Source organism: Leuciscus leuciscus (assembly GCF_965113295.1).
Source record: "Leuciscus leuciscus genome assembly, chromosome: 1".
Classification (NCBI taxonomy): domain Eukaryota; kingdom Metazoa; phylum Chordata; class Actinopteri; order Cypriniformes; family Leuciscidae; genus Leuciscus; species Leuciscus leuciscus.
Genome location: NC_138725.1, coordinates 32,905,749 through 32,926,808, shown reverse-complemented (window position 1 = coordinate 32,926,808; position 21,060 = coordinate 32,905,749). Strand labels below are relative to the sequence as shown.

Sequence of the window (21,060 nt, the reverse complement as noted above, 5' to 3'; positions counted from 1 at the left end):
GTTGGATGAGCTGCGCACACATGTTGGAGTCTGCTATGAGTACCGTGAGTCTGGACTGATGGTCCTTACAGAAACGTGGCTGAGTGATAATGTACCAGACAGTTTAATACAGATTGACGGGTTTTCCCACTTACGCTTGGACAGAGATGCGAACTCTGGAAAGAAAAGAGGAGGGGGTATTTGTATTTATATTAATGAAAGCTGGTGCCGTAATTTTGCAGTCAGGGAAAGCATTTGCAATCCTGATCTTGAACTATTGTGTATTACTTTGCGGCCGTATTATTTGCCAAGGGAGTTCACCAATATATTTGTCTGTGCAGTGTACATTCCACCGAGTGGGAACGTTCATAGGGCAGCTAGTCAAATTGCTGATTGTGTTCATAAGCACTTAAGTTCATTAAGCCTGATGCACCTGTATTGATTCTTGGTGATTTTAATCAATGTGGTTTGGAGAGATCCTTACCAGGGTTTTTTCAATATGTGAAGTGTGGAACGAGGAAAAATAATATCCTTGACAAGTGTTATGGCAACATTAAGGATGCTTATGTAGCTAAAGCCAGACCCCCCCTCGGTAATTCTGACCATAATGTTATTCATTTGCTCCCCACCTATCGGTCAGTTTTTAAAACAAGCAAACCAGTTACAAAGGTGGTTAAGGTGTGGTCAAGTGACAGTATAGAGGAGTTGAAGGGATGTTTTCTCTGTACGGACTGGGACATTTTTGATCAAAATGCAAATATAGATATGGTCACTGAAACAATTACGGCATATATCTCCTTTTGTGTGGATCTAGTTATCCCTCAAAGAGCTATTAAGAGGTATCCGAATAACAAACCATATGTTACAGGGGGAATTAAAGATTGCATTAAAAAAAAAAAAATGGCCTACAGGTTGGGGGATACAATGGGACTTAAAGCAGCACAAAAGGACCTTAACCAGCAACTAAGGGTAGCACAAATACAATATAAGGAACAGGCTGAACAACAGTTGGCAAAATCTAATACTAATGAACTGTGGAATTCAATTCGAGGAATGACCAACATGACCCCGAAAAATAAGCCATTGTTCGCCGTCAATGAAATTGATAAAGCAAACGAACTGAATAATTTCTATATGAGATTTGAGACAGACACTTTTAAGGAATGTCAGGATATTTTAGGTAATGTAAACTGTAATATCAGTGATGATAGAATACTAATCTATTCAGGGGATGTTACAAGGGTTTTTAAAAATGTATGCTCTAGTAAAGCAACGGGACCAGATGGGATGTCATGTTTTCTTTTAAAGACATTTGCTGAGGAGCTCACATCAGCCTGGCATCGCCTTTTCCAGCTCTCAATTGATACGCATACAGTACCAGAGCTTTGGAGAAAATCTATTGTAATCCCAATTCCAAAAAATTCATGCCCTCAGAACAATAATGATTATAGGCCAGTGGCCTTAACATCCAATGTTATGAAATCATTTGAGAAGATTATAATAGGAGAGCTGCGTAAGGAAGTGGAGTCATCCTTAGATCAGTATCAATTTGCATATAAAAGCAATCGTGGTACTAATGATGCGGTTTCTACATTAACGCACCTTGTTTTAAAGCATCTGGAGAGTCCAGCTGCTTATGCTAGGCTGCTTTTTATTGATTTTAGTTCTGCGTTCAACTCCATTCAACCACACAAACTGTTAGAGAAATTAACTAATCTACAAGTTAATCCTTTTATAATTAATTGGTATTATTCCTTTTTAACAAATAGGACACAACAGGTGAAATTTAACTCCGTGTTGTCGGATGTTGCAGTAAATAGTACAGGGGTCCCGCAAGGGTGTGTAAGTTCGCCACTTCTGTTTACTTTGTATACAAACGACTGCATTAGTCAGCAATCAAATCAATTTATTATAAAATTTTCGGATGACACAGTAGTATTGCAATTGTTGACAAGATACTGCAATATTGACGACTACAAAGCTGCTATAGAAGCGTTTGTGGGCTGGTGTGACGACCATTATCTACAGATCAATGTTAAAAAAACTGAAGAGGTCATCATAGACCCCAGATCAGTGGGGGATAGGAGCTCTGTTGTGGTTCATGGTGAAGCTATTGAGCAGGTCACTTCGTACAAATATTTGGGGGTTTACATTGATAGTGAGTTTAAGTGGCACACACATGTATCATGGGTGTGCACAAGGGTCCACCAGCGTTTACATTTTTTACGGAGATTGCGATTGTTTGGAGTGAGCAGTAATATCATGTTGATTTTTTATAAAGCAACGATTGAGTCTGTTTTAAGGTATGGAATTATTGTTTGGTTCGGAAGTTTAACAGTAAAATTGAGAGCCCAAATAAATAACGTGTTGAGAGTGGTAGGAAAAATCATGGGGACACAGACAATTAGCTCTTTACAGGATATTTTTGAGCTTTGTATCACCCAGCAGGCCAACAAGATTTTATTAGACTCTTCGCATGTGTTGTATCCTGAGGATACGCTGATGAACTCTGGTCGGAGATACAGGGTTACATTATGCAAGTATAACCGATATAAATATTAATTTTTACCGTTGTCTATTAAATTAATTAATGAGCAACTGCAGGAGGATAAATAATGGTAATAGAGGGTACAAGAGGCAGGAATTGAGGGCTGTGTTGTGTTATGATATATGATATATGTACTGTTTTTATGATGTGGGATTTTGGGATTGAAATGTGTTTTATTTTTATTTTCATTTTCATTTTATATGTTGTATGTTATATGTGTTATGTCTTGATGTGGCAGCAGTTTCCCTAATCTAAAACAAATTTCTCCTAAGGGAGACAATAAATGCTACCTTGACCTTGAGCTTGACCTTGAATTCAGGTGTTACAATCACTTCCATGGCCACATTTGTATAAAATCAAGAACCTAGGCATGCAGACTGATTCTGCAAACATTTGTGAAAGAATGGGTCACTCTCTGGAGCTCAGTGAATTCAAGCGTGGTACTGTGATAGGTTGCCACCTGTGCAGTAAGTCCATTCATGAAATTTCCACACTACTAAATATTCCACGGTCAAGTGTTAGTGGTATTATAACAAAGTGGAAGCAATTGGGAACAACAGCAACTCAGCCACGAAGTGGTAGGTCACGTAAAATCACAGAGCGGGGTCACATGCTGAGGCACACAGTGCGCAGAAGTCACCAACTTTCTGCAGAGCCAATAGCTACAGACCTCCAAACTTTGTGTGACCTTCAGATTGGCTCAAGAACAGTGCGTAGAGCTTCACGGAATAGATTTCTATGGCTGAGCAGCTGCATCCAAGTCTTACATCACCAAGTACAATGCAAAGTGTGGGACGCAGTGGTGTAAAGCAGCCGAGCAGTGGACTCTAGAGCAGTGGAGACGTGTTCTCTGGAGCAGTGGTTCCCAACCTTTTTTTGTCTGAGACCCCCTTTTTCCCAAGAGAATATATTATGGCCCCCCTTCACATTTAATGATATTTTCGCTCTTGTAAGCTTGCAGCAAGGATGACAAAATATGTTGTTTTCAAACAAACGGTATGTTTACTATAAACAGATATGTTTATGCACAAATTATAGCCTATAATATTGAAAATACAATAACAAAAACATTAGTAGGCCCTTTGTAATTTAAAAATGTAAGCCTAGGAGTAGCCTATAAATTTGCCCTATTTTAAATGCGGGCAAAACCTGCCTCAATACTTGCATGTTATTTGTGAGGCTTTATCAATGTGAGGCTTTATTTTTTAGGCTTTTGGCGCTATAGCGAGCGATAACAAACATGCATTTATTAACAGTATAATGCGTTTTTCGGAAGAAGATTGTAGCCGGAACTACTTCTCTCTCTGTGTACGTCTATGACGAGTCACGCAGGTACTGGGCTACTCCGCAGCGGCAGCGATCCGAACCAGTGTTAAATAGTCCCAATGTAATCACTTATTATAGGTGTACCATAGTGGTTCAGGATAAGACAAAAACACGGTTTGGAAAATGGATTCATGATGAACTCGCTCATTATATAAATTTTTAACAGAAAAAAGTTAAGGACTTTTATTTAATACAAATTGCTCAAAACTTTTCAAAATATGACGCGACCCCCCACAGAGCTCGCTGAGGCCCCCTTGTGGGCCGCGACCCCCCTGTTGGGAGCCGATGCTCTGGAGTGACAAATCACGCTTCTCTGTCTGACATGGAATCCGATGGACGAATCTGGGTTTGGTGGCTGCCAGGAGAACGTTACTTGCCTGACTGCATTGTGCCAAGTGTAAAGTTTGGTGGAGGGGGGGATTATCATTTGGGGTTGTTTTTTAAGGGGTTGGGCTTGACCCCTTAATTACAGTGAAAGGAACTCTTAATGCTTCAGCATACAAAGACATGTTGGACAATTTTATGCTCCCAACTCTGTGGGAACAGTTTAGGGATGGCCCCTTTCCTGTTCCAACATGACTGTGCAACAGTGCACAAAGCAAGGTCCATAAAGACATGGATGCTTCTAGAGCTTTGATTCATGTGTCACGATACTTGGGCAACCTGCCGTTCAGAGTCTGGAAGAAGATGCAGGACATCGTCCAAAACAGTGAGTCTGGAGAAGATCTGTGCTGTTACACACTGGAAATCACACATGGCTGGGCAGGTTTTTCATGACATGTTTTTCAAAGAAGAAACATGGACGAACAACCTTAACAGAGCTCCATTTGTGATTCTTGTGGTGTTGTGCTGATTGAACACGAAAGACATATATCCACAAAAACTTTTAATCTAAAAAGGTGAATACAGAAGATTACAGTTTAGCACTCACTCGGAAGAGGAAGCTAACTAAAGACAACAGCCCATTTATAATAATATAGTCCCCTCTTGTGGCCATTATGTGAACTGCACTCCTATATAAAGTATTGTAGTAAGGATGCCACATTTACTCCCCCCACCCCCATTTTGATGGTAGGATATTACTAAATATACTGAAATACCCACCAGAAGTAACTTTACTATTTGAGAAATAAGAGGAAATTATTTTCCCAAACACATTTTAGAACAGAACAGTTTTTTTTTTCAAGACATAAGAATGCAATAGCTTCTCAGAAATATTCTGATAACTCGTTACAGCTATGTTTTAAGCTATTTAACAGTTCTGGAGATGAATAGGTGTGTGTCTTTCCCTTGTAGAACGACGCAACTGTGGTACAGCTGGTGTGTCTAACTTATCAGGCGAGTAAAGCTCATCCTCAGCAACTGGCTCTGTTGTATTCTGGCTTGAAATTACTACTTCGGGTACTGTCTCTGTTTCAGTAGAAGAGGGAATCTCAGGCAGCTGGGACCCTTTGTCAGAGGGTACTGTTAACCGGTTGGAGTCCTGAAACTTGTCCGTATGTCGAATTCGGATTTGATCAACATGGCGCTTCAGGATTTGTCCTCTTCCAACAGCTACTGTATAGGAAACTGGACCCGAGGAATTCACAATGACAGCAGGGATCCACTTGGGACCGTAACTGTAATTACGCATTAACACGTCATCTCCAGTTGTGAAAACTCTCAAATGTGCATTTTTGTCATGAATCTCTTGTTGTTTTTGCTGCACTTTGGCTTTAATGTCTGGCAAGAGAAGATCAAAAGTAGATATCCGTTTCCTTGCCATAAACATCTAGGCTGGCGACACGCCTGTTGTAGCATCCGGGGTGACGCGATAGTTAAACAAGAATCGTGACAATCTAGTTTCCAAGGTGTCCCCCATCGCTTTCTTCATGCCTTCTTTGAACGTTTGGACAGCTCGCTCTTCTAATCCATTAGATGAAGGGTGAAAGGGTGCAGATCTCAAGTGACGAATACCATTGTTTTTCATGAATTTTTCAAATTCTGTGCTTGTGAAGCAGGAGCCATTGTCAGAAACTAAGATCTGAGGTAATTCGAAAACACTGAAACTTTAGCAAAGTTTCTCAATGGTAGCTTGCGATGTTGATGAGTTCATGGGTTCTATCCACTTAGAATGTGATCAACAATCACCAAAAAAATATTTTCCAAGAAGGGGCCTGCATAATCCACGTGAATACGGGACCAAGGGGTCTCGGGCCATTCCCATGGATGCAGTAGCGCTGCAGGAGGCATTTCACTGTGCTTCATACATTCTTCACAAAGTTGGGACTCCTTCTCAACCTCCATATCCCAGGCAGCCAAAAATGATGGAAGCTTATGGGTAGCAATATTCAATTTGAAATGTAATATGCAAAATGACAATGCAATATGTAAAATGGCAATGCATTTCTGTATTTAAATAATTTTCCCATACATTTGTGCAACGTTTGGTGCAAAATGAAAATGAAAATTCTATTATATAATTTACATTTGCCATTTCATACACTAGTTTTAATATGTAAATTGAATACATATTTTAACGCTTTATAAGTTGCAAAATTAAAATTAAAATGTATTACAGAAATGATTAGATATGTTTAACATGTTCAAGCAAAAACTGTGGCAAAATTGTAATTTAAATGTAATTTTTTCTTAATTGCATTTACATTCACAGTTAAGACACTTGCGATTGCATTTCCATTAAGTGTCCCGCAATGAATGTAGCAAAATTCAATGTGCAATTTGAAAATACACTCTGAGCCGATCAGCAACAGGTAAACATACGCCGCTATGGTGCGTATTTTGAGGTGTTGGAAGGAAACAGGGCGGCGGCAGAGCTGATATGAGCATTACATTCACTAGCAGATGAAGTGGAGCGTGGACAGAGAAATGGTAGTGTTTCCGAAGATTATTACGCGCCTGCAGGTGATAGAACCAGTACGATGTTGGACCGTCTGGGTCTGGGAGAATGTTCTGCCCATAGATATCATATAAAGGCTAGATGTCTCGTGCGCGCTGCTGGCCAATGGAGGTCGACGTCCGCACACGGCGGCCATCATACCACAGTGTGCTTGCTCACTTGTAACATGGTGCATGTACTTTTAAATAACCATAACTTGCTAAATTTTCTACCGATTTTCGAACGGTTTGGTTTGTTATAAACGTCAGAGATGTAGCTATGACACTGCATACATATGAATAATTATAACATAAATGTTCAAGCATTCGGAATTATAGCCACGTTAATAACGTTTGTAAGAAACCAAACCGTTTGTAAATCCGTCAAGATTTCAGCGAGATAAGAGGATTTTTGTGCGTGCTGATCACTCACCTTAATTCACTGCTCCCCTGTGGTTAGATGGCCGCCGGTGATGCCGGAAGTGACTCCGCCTTAAGACATCTAGCCTTTATATGATATCTATGGTTCTGCCTATCAAGCGTCGACACCCATGTCAACATTCTGCTGCGCTGCTGTTGTCTGAATCTGATGCTGGACTGTGTTGATGGTTTCGTTTTGTATAAAATATTATCATTGTCTGATACATGCTTATCTTTATTCTTATTAGCCTACTATTAACTGTAATACCCAATAATGTTGGAGATCCTATAGTTTTTCCTTACAAATGCATAGGCCTATTACTCTGAGATCACATAATATGACAAAGCTCCATTGGTATTCGGTATTAATAGCTACCGAAAAATGTGACCGCTCTTTATTTATTTATAACTGACTGTAATGTTCAATAAAGTGACGCATGTGATGTGTGACCATCTCTGTTTATTCAGCTGTATAATCCTAAAATATGAGGCAGACATGCGAGTCCCTTTCCATTTTATAAAGCATATTGATAACAAGGTATTAGTACATGGTAACGGAATCTGACGGGTCAAATTCATTGACCTAGCCTTTTTTGGGTGAATGTGGAGCAGGTCGAGGGCTGGTGACGTCATCCTCTATAATTCAGTGTCTAATAATTTAAACAACGAAGCAGCACACGAAACTTTAACCGGCACAAACAAACGAGACTGTTTTGGGTGAATGTGGAGCAGGTAGGGGGGCTGAGTGACCTCAGAATGACCAATAAATATTATTTTAATATTTAAGAAACCGAAGCAGCACAAAATAAACGTTTATCGGCGCCAATTAGAACAAACATGAGTCTATTTTGGGTGAATGTGGCCTATTTTGCCGACTTTTTGCATTGGGTTGGGGGCGGGGCCAACTTCACGCAGTGATTGACAGGCCGGGGCGGGCACGTGATCGGCTCAGAATGCATTTTCAAATTGCACATTGAATTTTGCTACATTCATTGCGGGACACTTAATGGAAATGCAATCGCATGTTAAACATATCTAATGAATTCTGTAATACATTTTAATTTAAATTTTGCAACTTATAAAGCGTTAAATTATGTATTCAATTTACATATTAAAACTAGTGTATGAAATGGCAAATGTAAATTTTATAATTGAATTTTCATTTTGCACCAAACGTTGCACAAATGATGGGAAAATTAAAATGTATATACAGAAATGCATTGCCATTTTGCATATTACATTTCAAATTGAAATTTGCTACCCATAAGCTTCCATAAAAAATAGGATCGAGCCAAACCTTTCCTTTTTGCCATCCCTGTGAGCGATTGGTGTAACCATTTCAAAAGCATTGCCCGACCCTGACTGGGCATAATTAATCTGGCTCCCCAGAGTACACATCCATCACACACACTTACTGTAATTCCAGTTTCCTTTTGTGGTAGGGGTTGAATTGTGGATCCATTTGAGTTGGCCATCCCCTCAGCACATAATTGCAAACTTGAGACAGTAGTGCTGTCATGAATCGGGCTCTACCCCCTTTCTCATCTCTCTCTCTCTTGCTCCCTCTCCTGGTCTTTTTCCTCCTTACACCATTTCCCCGTTTCTTTTCTCTCGCTCAGCTGTTCTCTATCTCATCATCTCGTTAACGCTCACACCTGTTCTCTCTTCCTACTGATTTCCTTCCCTATTTCTTCTCCCTCTTTTCCTTTGTTCCCTGCCAGAGTATTACCTGATATGTGTTACGTTCCTGATGTTTCTCTATCGTTTACCAGTCTTGTCGTGTCCAGTGTGGTATATGCGGTCTCCTGATTATTACTTCTGATCATCATCTGCTTGCCTGCTCTGGCTGTCGGTTCCTACAATTGTTTGAAGCTGCTCATCCGCTACCCGGACCCTTCTCCGCACCCTGTGGGGATTTCCAGTACCTAACCTGCGGACTCTCTTCAGTTGCCTTTTTCCTTAAAGAGACTTTCTGTTTGAACTGTTTTTGCCTGTCGGCACCTGAGTTCTGATTTTGCCTATCAGCGCTTCTGAGTTTATTAAAGAGACATTTAATCTGCCTTTGCGTTTGGGTTCTCTCTCTCCACTCTCATCATGACAAGTGCATCTTTATTTGACCAACTTTTGAGTTGCGAGGCACTGAATGGTTCGAACTCCAGCATGTCCAACATCAAAATTTGACATGACTTTGATTTTGTTCCACTTCCAAAAGGGGTAGTCTACTTAAGGCGTGTGCCTTATATATATATACACCATTGTATATTCATAGGCACTCATCAGCAGAGCACATCTTTGCACTCGAGGGGAACCCATCTGCGGAATGCAGGGGTTTATGGTCTGTGCAAATTGTAAATTTTCCATAGATATAAATACTTGTGGAACTTTTGAACTCCAAAATTGATGGCTAAAGCTTCTTTATACAACTGGGAATTTTGTCGCTCAGCTGGTGTCAAGGTACGCAATGCGAAACCTAGAGGTTTATCCGTGTTATCTTTCATTCGATGAGAAAGCACAGCTCCCACGCCATAAGAAGAGGCATCACACGAGATAATTAGGTATTTATCTGAAGAATAGTGTGCCAACACATCTGTGGATTGCAGGAGTTCCTTTAATTTCTGGAAAGCTTTGGTTTGTGATTCACCCCAGGTCCATTTAGTGTCTTTTCTTAACAGACAGTGGAGGGGAGCTAGGTAAAAACTTGTTGTAGTAGTTCAGCAATCTTAAGTAGGCTTTCAATTCCGTGTTATTAGTGGGACACAGAGCCTCCGTCAAAGCTTGGGTGTAAACCCTGGGCATCAACAAGATGACCCTGTCACAAGCTAAGCTTGGTGACAAATAAGGAATTACATGGACTTGACACACATGTACACATCACTACCTCATTTTGCCGGCATTTACCATCTTTAAATCATAATGGTGTTGTGTAATTGTTTTCTCTATTTGAAGTGAGCCTGATATATATTTTTTGTCTGTTTGCTCCATGTTGTTCAATTATTCCTTTTTTAAAAACTTCACAACCCAGTTTAATTTCACTCAGAATTACCTTTTATTTCTTGTGAGAATTCCCCCCAAACCTTTTGTTTTGGCTGTTAGCCTTCCAGTCTTATGCTGCACCATCAAACAGTCCATCTGGATCAAACAGGTTTTTGTAGCATTAGTATACCCCTAATTGGACTTTAATTTTGTCTGGGGGAGGGGGAATAGAAGCTAAACAATTATTTCCTTTTTATTTCCTTTTGTTGTTGTCAACTTTGTTTTGGTTAGTTTGTTTGTATTTCAGTATGTGATCATGTACATAAATATTTTATTGTTTTCATTTTTCATCATAATAAACCACCTTTTTGGTATCCACTGAACCTCTGTCCAGCTTGTTTAAAATGATTCCCTCTGACCACTGGGCCATCTCTTACAGTTGGTGTCAGAAGTGGGATAGCCCTGGTCATAAACAAGTTGTATTTTTGCTCATTGAGATGCCACTAAAGCTGAGGGGTCAGCCTGAGGAGGGCACTGAGCAAGAGCGGAGACAAGGTGCAACTGGAGGCACTGCTGAAGTTACTTCATCTGGAGGAGAAGGGGCCATCACCACTCTTGCCCGAATGTTCGAGTGTTTTATGGAATATCAGCGGGACCGTGGTGACAGGCAGGAGAGAGAGACAGCCCGTCGGGAACAACAATACAAAGTATAGAGATATATGGAATGAGAATGAAACCATCTCCATTGTCTGTGTACATGGAGATAGAACAAAGTTACCCACAGCAGATGTATATTTTGAGATACACAGATAGCCTTGTCTGATGAGAGTGGGGGTAGCCAACAATCTCCCCTACCCCATTTTGCTGGGTACTGATGTCCCTATTTTGTCAGATCTAGTGCAGAGCAGCACTTGGTGTGGTGTAGTTACGAGAGCCCAAACCCAGCGTATAAGGCAGGAGACAGAGACTAATGCTTTGAATGAGATGCCTTTTTCAACTGCTGACAGAGCCTAAGCCCACTGATGAAGAGAGGTTAGAGTGACGTAGGGAGGAGGTGAATGGACTTGTTGGCAACACTGACCATGTTTCGCTAGATCTGGGGAACCTGAACTAACCGAGTCTGATGTTACCATACCTAACAACCTAGCTAAGCCACAAAAGGAAGACCCCTCTCTAGTGGAGTGTTTTATGCAAGCTGAGGAGGAAGGCTGACTCTTGCAAGGTTTTGGAGAAACGTATGTTCTCAAGGCAGGTCCACTCTATAGAAAGAGTAAGGAAGAAGGAACTCAGTATGTTGTACCTAAAGCTTACAGGAAGGAGGTGCTTGAGCTTGGACATAGCATTCCATGGTCTGCATTCAACAAAGCCCTGAAAAATAAGCTGAAAAAGTTTGTTTCAGAGACTAGAAAGGATTGGGACAAGTGGTTGCCATACCTGCGCTGCCGTGCAAAGGCAAAAGACCGTAACTTTGTTTTGGTTGAAAATGAGTTATTTATATTTTTGGCACATTCAAGACCTCCTTTATCATGTGGATGAGTATCTTGAATCAATTCCGTTGTTTTTTCGAGAAAATAAAGAGTTGTCTTAACAGTAACTTCCAAATGCCCATGAGAAACCAAGGCAGAACACAGTAACACCAGTTACCGCTCTTTGGCTTTGTTTTGGAACGCTCAAATTGAGTTACGGTACTCTGCCTTTGTTTAGCCGCGCGTCAATATGAAGTTACTGTGCCAGTGTTCTATCAAATAATGCTACCTACCAGATTGTACGGTTATCTGCCTTTGTCTTACTGTCCATTAAAATTAAAATTACGGTGTAGCCTGTGTACTTTGTACAGCTGCCATCAGTCCCTCTAACTTCTGATGTCCTCAGAGCTTTGTCCTGCACAAATGCGGTCAGAACATTTAGTATGGTCTGAAACCGCTCCATCGACAAACGTACGATATCGATCGCGAAGGATTATGAAGAGTTGACATAAAAATGTTACACATGCTGTAGCAGATGAATACAACAAAGAACTAAAGCCCCGCCTCACCCAGTTCGGGTACCGGACCTGGTTGAAATCTAGCTGGCAGAGTGCCAAAACTTCGCCACACGGTCGAGTCAACGCTGGACTAATATATCTATGGAGGTATTTTGTCATGTCAAATGTATTAATAATGCCATCAGAATGCAACCAAAGCACAGGATAGCAATAAGTAGATGGCTATAAATAATTGTAAATCATACAAAATAAATGCCATGATCACTAGATTTTATACAGGTGTGTTACTATAATGATTTTGTTAAAGGTGCCTTGGCATGACTTCTCACTTTTTGCTGACAATACAAAGGCAGAGTACGGTAACTTTAAAATTGCGGTCAAAAGTCAAGTTTGAGCTCAAGATTTTTTTATGTATCTAATTTTCATTACTAAAATATCTATTTGCCAGATTTCCAGTGTCCTACCTATAATTAATTTGGCGGGACAACAAAAAATCTTTAAAGTAATTTTTCTCAGTTCCACACTCTAGCGAGTTAAGGTCTTTTGCCTTTGTAGGGCAGTGCTGTTTGCGTATCGGGATGTACCCCAAGCATCAACAGGAGTTTCTCCTTTTGAACTCCTGTATGCTCACCCAGTCAGAGGTTCTCTTGATTTTTTTACGAGAGGCCTGGGAGGCATCAGAAAGCCAGGTCAAATAAACATTATTCCTTATGTCCTAAAGATGAGAGAACAGTTGGAGAAAACTATGGCTATGACTCGGTAAAACCTCCTTCAGAACCAAGCACGTCAAAAGGAATGGTATGATCAAACAGCCAGAACCCGCAGATTTGAAGAAGGAGATGAGGTATTGTTACTTCTTCCTACTTCAGAAAACAAGCTACTGGCCAAGTGGCAGGGTCCTTAGCAGGTTTAACAGAAGGTAGGCCCAGTCACCTATGAAGTCTACATTCCATTTAGAAGCAAGCCATTGCAGACATTTCATGTTAATCTACTAAAAAGATGCCATGCACGGCCTCCATCCTCTGTTTCTCCAACTGTCACAAGTGAATCAAGTCCATAGCAAACCTTGTTCATCTGAGTGGTGGAAGATGAAGAGGAAGTAGAGGAAGCAATACTTCCCTCGCCAATCTGCTTCACTGTACTTAAGCCAACTGTCAGAATATAAGAAACAGCAATTACTGGACCTGATACCACCGAGTCTATTTAAAGAGACACCTGGTCTGACCAACATGGTATCAAACCACATTACCCTAAACAGTTCTAAACCCATTCGCCAACCTGTTTACAGAATACCAGTACGACACTTTCCTGTCTTTAAAGAGGAGTTGGAAACCATGCAGAGTCTGGGGGTCATATAGTCATCTGCCAGTGAGTGGAGTAGTCCAGTCATCTTGGTGCCCAAGAAGGATAGCAGCCTTCGTTTCTGCTTGGACTTTCGGAAGGTAAACAGCGTCAGTAAGTTCAACTCATATCCCATGCCCAGTGTAGATTACCTTGTGGAACGAGCTAAGTACTGTACATCAGCACCCTAGACCTATGTAAGGGCTATTGGCAGGTCCAATTGACCCCAGAGAGTCAGGACGTGACAGCCTTCCGAACACTGTTTGGACACTTCCATTTCCAGGTACTAGCTTTTGGACTCCACGATGCGCCGTCCACCTTCAACAAATGATGGATCAGCTCCTGCGAGGTACCGAGGGGTACGCAGCTGCCTATCTAAATGACATTGTCATCTATAGCCAGTCATGGGAAGAACATCTGCTTCGCCTGAAGGATGTTCTAGGGAGGATTAAAAGTGCAGGCCTCACCCTTCGCCCTGACAAGTGCTTTTTGGCCAAGCGAGAAACACAGTCCCTGGGATTCGTTTTGGGTCATGGAGTGATTCGGCCTCAAGTCTGCTGGAAGGCCACAGACTAAGAAACAAGTGTGGTCCTTCCTTGGGCTCAGTGGGTGGTATAGACGGTTTGTACCAAACTTTTCTGCACGAGCTGCTGCACTGACCACCCTTACCAAAAAGGACAAACCAAACAAAGTGGTGTGGACTGATGAATGTGAACTTGCTTTTCAGGGCTTAAAAGACTCTCTGCAAAGAGCCAAAACTGCAGATTCCTTATTTTGAACAGGATTTTACTGTAAAAACTGATGCTTCCAAGCACGGTATTGGAGCCATTTTGTTGCAGGGAGAGTCAGGACAACCAAGACCGGTAGCTTACAATAGTAGGTAGCTCCTTCCTCGTGAGTCTACATACTCTACGGTTGAGAAGGAGTGTTTGGCTATCAAATGGGCCCTGGACTCCCTACGTTATTATTTGCTGGGCCCCAAATTTAGACTGGAAACTGATCATCGGGCCCTGTCCTGGTTGGGTCAAATGAGAGACACTAATTCTAGAATTACACAATAGTTTTTAGCTATTCAACCATTTGATTTTGAAGTCCTTTATAGATCAGGCAGCCAAAACTGTGCTGCTGACTATCTCTCACGGACACCTCATGAGGTGTCTGGAGAAAGGGGGGAAAATGTCACAAGCCAAGCTTGGTGACAAATAAGGAACTACATGGACTTGACAAACATGTACACATCACTACCTGATTATGCTGGCATTTACCATCTTTTAAATCAGAATGATATTGTGTAATTGTTTTCTCTATATGAAATTAGTCTGATATATATATTTTTTGACTGTTTGCTTCATGTTGTTCAATTCAATTATTCCTTTTTTTTAAAACTTCACAACCCAGTTTAATTTCAGTCAGAATTAACTTTTATTTATTGTGAGAAATCCCCCCCAAACTTTTGTTTTTGCTGTTAGCCTTCCAGTCTCATGTTACACCATCAAAGGTCCATCTGGATCAAACAGGTTTTTGTAGCATTAGCATACCCCTAATTTGACTGAACCATTTGTAGTTTTGTCTGGGGGAGGGGGAATATGAGCTAAACAATACTTTCCTTTTTTACATTTACATTTAGTCATTTAGCAGACGCTTTTGTCCAAAGCGACGAACAATTTAGGACTAAATAAAGCGAGTCATCATGAAGAGGCAAAAACAATGCAAGAAGTGCTCAAAATACGAAGTTCAGGCATTGTTCAGAGTAGCATAAGCCCGATAAGGGAGGATTAAAGGTTACATTTTTTATTATTATTATGAGGTTAAGTGCTCACGGAAGAGATGAGTTTTCAGTTGTCTTTTGAATGTTGTCAGGGATTCTGCATTCCTGATGAGGGTGGGAAGAGCGTTCCACCAGCATGGAACTGTGAATGAGAATGTTCTGGAAAGTGATTTTGTGGCTCTCTGTGATGGAACCACGAGCTGTCGCTCGTTGACCGATCGTAGGCTTCTGGTAGGGATGTAGACTCGTAGGAGTGAGTGAAAGTAGGAGGGAGCTGACCCTGTGATAGATCTGTAAGCAAGCGTCAATGCCTTGAACTTGATGCTGGCAGCGAGTGGTAGCCAGTACAGAGAGATTAACAGAGGAGTGACGTGGGCCCTTTTGGGCTCATTGAAGATGAGACGAGCTGCAGCATTCGGAATCATTTGTAGAGGTTTAGTTGCACATGATGGAAGTCCAGCCAGAAGAGCATTGCAGTAATCAAGCCTAGATATGACCAGGGCCTGGACGAGAAGTTGTGTTGCATGCTCAGTTAGGAAAGGCCTGATCTTCCTGATGTTGTGCAGTGCAAACCTGCATGATCGAGCTGTCTTTGAAATGTGGTCTGTGAAGGTCAGCTGGTCATCCAATATTATTCCAAGATTTCTGACCGACCTTGATGGGGTGATTGATGCTGAATCTAGCTGGATAGTGAAATCGTGTTGTAGAGACGGTTTGGCAGGGAGGACGAGGAGCTCAGTCTTTGCCAGGTTGAGCTGCAGGTGATGTTCTTTCATCCATGCCGAGATGTCCGCCAGACAGCTTGAGATCCGTGCAGCTACTGTGGGATCATCTGGTTGAAATGAGAGGAAGAGCTGTGTGTCATCAGCATAGCAATGGTAAGAGAAACCAGGTGCCTGTATAATATGTCCCAGTGATGTGGTGTAGATGGAGAAGAGGAGGGGTTCAAGAACTGAACCCTGAGGAACCCCTGTGGTCAGTTGACGTGCTCTGGATACCTTGCTTCTCCATGCGACCCTGAAGGACCTACCTGTGAGATAGGATTCAAACCAGTGGAGGGAAGTTCCTGTGATGCCCAGTGATGAGAGGGTGGACATAAGGATCTGATGATTCACAGTGTTGAAGGCAGCAGACAGATTCAGGAGAATGAGAACTGAAGATTTGGAAGCAGCTTTTGCGATCCGTAGGGCTTCTGTGACCGACAGTATTCAGTCTCGGTTGAACGCCCTTTCTTGAAGCCGGACTGGTTGACTGGATATCCAGCTGGTTGTTCAGACACAAGAAGGATGTTACTTTTGTTATTTGTGTATATGTTTAGTGTTTCATTATTTTTACTTTTTTTAAACTGGCAGTTATAAAACCTCTCATTAAGAAACCACAATTAGATCATAATAATCTAGCAAATTATAGACCCATTTCAAATCTTCCATTTATGTCTAAAATATTAGAAAAAGTGGTGTCCTCTCAACTGGGCTCTTTCTTGCAACAAAATGATATCTATGAAAAGTTTCAGTCTGGATTCAGACCGCATCATAGCACTGAAACTGCGCTCGTTAAAATCACAAATCATTTACTTTTAGCTTCTGACCAAGGCTGTATCTCAATACTAGTTTTACTTGATCTTAGTGCTGCGTTCGATACTATAGATCACACATTACTCTTAGATCGACTACAAAATTATACTGGTGTTCAAGGACAAGCACTAAGCTGGTTCAAATCATACCTATCTGACCGCTACCATTTTGTCTATTTAAATAGAGAAAAATCGATCATAACTCGATCAAACTATGGTGTGCCGCAGGGATCTGTATTAGGCCCTCTGTTATTTTCCATATATATGATGCCACTTGGAAATATTATAAGGAAACATGGAATTAGTTTCCATTGTTATGCTGATGACACTCAAATATATATTTCATCACGGCCGGATGAAAACGCAAAATTTTCCAAATTGACAGAGTGTGTTAAAGATATAAAAGATTGGATGACGCGTAATTTTCTTTTATTAAATCCAGACAAGACAGAGGTAATACTTATCGGTTAAAAAAACCGCCCACAAAACCTCACACAATACAACTTTAACATCATAGGATGTCCTGTTACTTTATCCTCTACGGTAAAAGACCTGGGTGTTATACTCGATTGCAACCTGTCTTTTGAAAATCATATTTCATATGTTACAAAAACAGCCTTTTTCCACCTTAGAAACATTGCTAAGCTACGTAATATGCTATCAGTTTCTGATGCAGAAAAGTTAGTTCATGCATTCATGACATCGAGACTGGATTACTGTAATGCTTTATTAGCTGGTTGTCCTGCATCCTCAATAAACAAGCTACAGTTAGTCCAAAATGCCGCCGCTAGAGTTCTTACGAGATCAAGAAAATATGATCATATAACACAGATTTTATCATCACTGCATTGGTTACCTATAAAGTTCCGTATTAATTACAAGGTATTGCTACTGACTTATAAAGCCCTAAACGGCTTAGCTCCAGTCTATTTAACGGATCTTCTATCACCCTATAATCCATCGCGCTCTTTAAGATCACTAAATTCAAGGCTTTTAGTCATACCTAGGATATCCAGAACCACCAAAGGAGGGAGAGCATTTTCACATTTGGCTCCAAAACTCTGGAATAGTCTTCCTGATACTGTTCGTTGCTCAGACTCGCTCTCCCAGTTTAAAACTAGATTAAAGTCGCATCTCTTCAGCCAGGCATTCATATAATCCTACAGTTCAAACTACAATCTGGCCTCTAGCTCATAAATGCCAGAGGAGAACTGGCCCCCGACTGAGCCTGGGTTCTCCTAAGGTTTTTTTTCTCCATTAGGTCACCTGATGGAGTTTTAGGACACCATTAGGTCACTTGATGGAGTTTTTCGGTTTCTTGCCACTGTTGCCTTTGGCTTGCTCAGTTGGGGATATTTTGGGGATATTTAATTTAATTTTATCAATCAATAAATTCCTCTTGAAACAAACTTTGTTGTATTATTTTAATTTAATACTGTGAAGCTGCTTTGATACAATCTGTATTGTGAAAAGCGCTATACAAATAAACTTGACTTGACTTGACTTGACTTTTGTGTATAATGTATTGTTTGTTTGGTTCCTGCTTGTTCATTTGGTACAAGCCAAGGGTGGAGCTAGCCCTTATAAATAGGAAGCTATAGAGCTTATCAAGTCAGGTATTTTAGTATGTGACCATGTAATTATAATATATATATTTTTATTTTTAATTTAATTTGTCCCTTTTTAGGCGCAACCCAGCATGTCGTAGCCGAGTGAGCATGGCATCTAAGGTTTGCAAGTGCTTTTCATCAGTTACCCCTGTGACCTATTTGTCATCAAGATAGACTGCAACATGAGTTAATCCTTGCAGCAACCCTTCCATGGTCTTTTTAAAATATCGCTGGCGCAGAAGCCACTCCAAATGGAAGACGATTGTATGTAAACATCCCCTTGTGGGTGTTAATGGTGAGATACTGCTTGGAGTTTTAACCCATTATAATCCGCTGGTAGACATGACTCATATCCAGCCTTGAAAAAGACGAGCACCCAGACAAGGTTGTGAAGAGGTCTTCCACACGTGGAATGGGATATTGTTCCAAAGGCGAAGCCTGGTTTATAATGAGTTTATAATCTCCGTATAATCTAATGGAACCATCAGGCTTGAGGATACGACAGGCGCTGCCCAGAGTACTTCATAGGGGTGATTATGTTTTCGTTCAGCAGTCTGTTCATTGCCGCATCGATCTTAGACCGCATAGCAAAATGTACAGATATGTGATGATGAAACTTTGGCACCGCCCTAGATTTAACATGTATTGTCGCTGTCATCCCCTTGAGAGTTCCTAACTCCTCCCTAAAAACTTCCTCATGATGCTGAAGTATTTCTTGCAATTTCGCTTTAAGCGTATCCTCATTTTCCTTTATTCTCACATTTTGGATTTCTTTTTGAGGTGCCCGAGGAGTGATTGGAGGTTAAAGTGCTTTGTTCAAGTGATAGAGGAAGAGAGTGCTGTTCATTCACTCTGATTTAAAAGTATTTAAAACAAATACACACACATTAAGACTCAGTTTAATGAACATCATCAGAATTTTTACAGATAACAGTTTTTCATCTCAACAGCTCTGATTGTTTGTTTGTGATTTTAAAGCAACACTATGTAGCTTTTCAACCTTCATAATATATTTCCAAGACCCTTGTGATGGTACATCGACTTACAATAGGTTGAATGACACGTCTGCCATAGCCTGACGGGGGTCTGTATCGCTTTTACTGGCACTACGTAACTTCGGGGTTCGGGTAGTAACCCGAGCACAAATAGAACTACAAAATTCAACTGCTTTACGGCATACGTCACTTCCCCCACCACTTCGTTAAATTTGGACGTGAGAGGCCAACCAGCGTTTGTTTTCCAGCTTTCGTGCGTATGTTTTTGTCATGGCCAAAGCAGCAACGGACAAAAAAAAAAAAAAAAAAAAGTCAGAAGTAAGCCTATGTCTAAACAGCGTGTACAAGACATAGACATACACAGTGTTCGAACTATACCATGTCTTTTGGGGGAGCCCTTTTTTTTTGGGGGGGGGGGGTCGTGCGCTTGCGCGTGCCTCAAATAAGGACTTACAACAGCTACAAGGGTTGCACTATTATACTTTATCGACACGAGTGCCTCAAAAAAAGGACTTACAATAACTTACAAAGACACATAACAGCTACAACTGTATATGCACTATTATACTTTATTACATGGCTTGGTTGAATTCCAATGTAGAATGCAGTCTGTTAAGAAATAACAGACTAGCTTGACCTGTACTAGTAGCGAGAGAAGTTCAGTTTTAACGCTAACCACTCTAAACGTTACTTTACTGAATGCATCTGATACGGAATCGGACATGGGCATTATCTCCTTCTTATCTTATGCTCGAAACACTCAGTTTCTAAAAAGTTTGAAATCTTCTTTGAATTGTTAAAACAAATAACAACAGCACATGAGGAGCTTGAACTCATTCTCTCGCTGCTAGTACAGGTCAAGCGCTACGAACGGAAGTAGGCAACCGGAGTCGTCGTCATGGCAGCGCGCATTGTTTAGACTGAGCAGAATAAGGTGGATAACACACCGTTGCCATGAAAAACAGAGCGTTGCTATGGACGCGGAACGGACTATTTTCTTTAGCGGAAGCAATACAATCGTTTTTAAATCAATAAACTCCTTTTTAAATCAATATTTTGTGTCAAATTATTTATTATCATGAAAACACATCACAGAGAACGATCAACTCGGTAACCATATTAACCCCTAGTTCATTTTGCTCCGTAATTGTCCTTTAAATTAACTTATTTGTCAAGCTATAGATTAGAATAATACCATAATTCTTCCGTTCAATTACGCCTAGACATCCAGAGTCACACGCAGACCCATAACAAACCAGCCGCATAATTGGGAATAACAAGCCTTACCTTAACACAAAATCGACCACAGAGGCCTGAAGTCAGCTTCCTTTGCTGTTCGTCCAGAAATCCAAGAAGTGGATGGGCGATGACCTGCCTTAATCCAAGATATGATAAAGGGCTTTGGGTCGAAACTCTGCAATGGGGGTCCATTAATGTCCAGAAAAAGAAGCGATGAGAGGCTGTTTTCACGCAACCTATTGCGGGTCTTGCTGTCAGTATCATTGACGGCAGAAAAACCCCTCTCACACTCAGCTGAAGTTGGAAGGTATGTTCTACTCGCTGTACAAATCTTTTCCAGCTTTCTGCCTGGTGCTTTGTCCTGTAACTTCCAGTCGCGAAACTCCTCGACCACCTCTCTGGCTGGTTCACCAAGCAGTTTAGCGAG

General features: G+C 41.0%; 1 long non-coding RNA gene across 1 annotated transcript; it reads left to right on the top strand.

Moving 5' to 3' along the window:
* The first annotated feature begins 4,474 nt into the window (after positions 1 to 4,474).
* LOC309478294 lies at positions 4,475 to 19,693 on the top strand. The gene is made up of 3 exons (XR_014198927.1): positions 4,475 to 4,562; positions 5,150 to 5,474; positions 18,477 to 19,693. It is a non-coding gene; the product is annotated as an uncharacterized lncRNA (long non-coding RNA).
* The last annotated feature ends 1,367 nt before the right edge of the window (positions 19,694 to 21,060 follow it).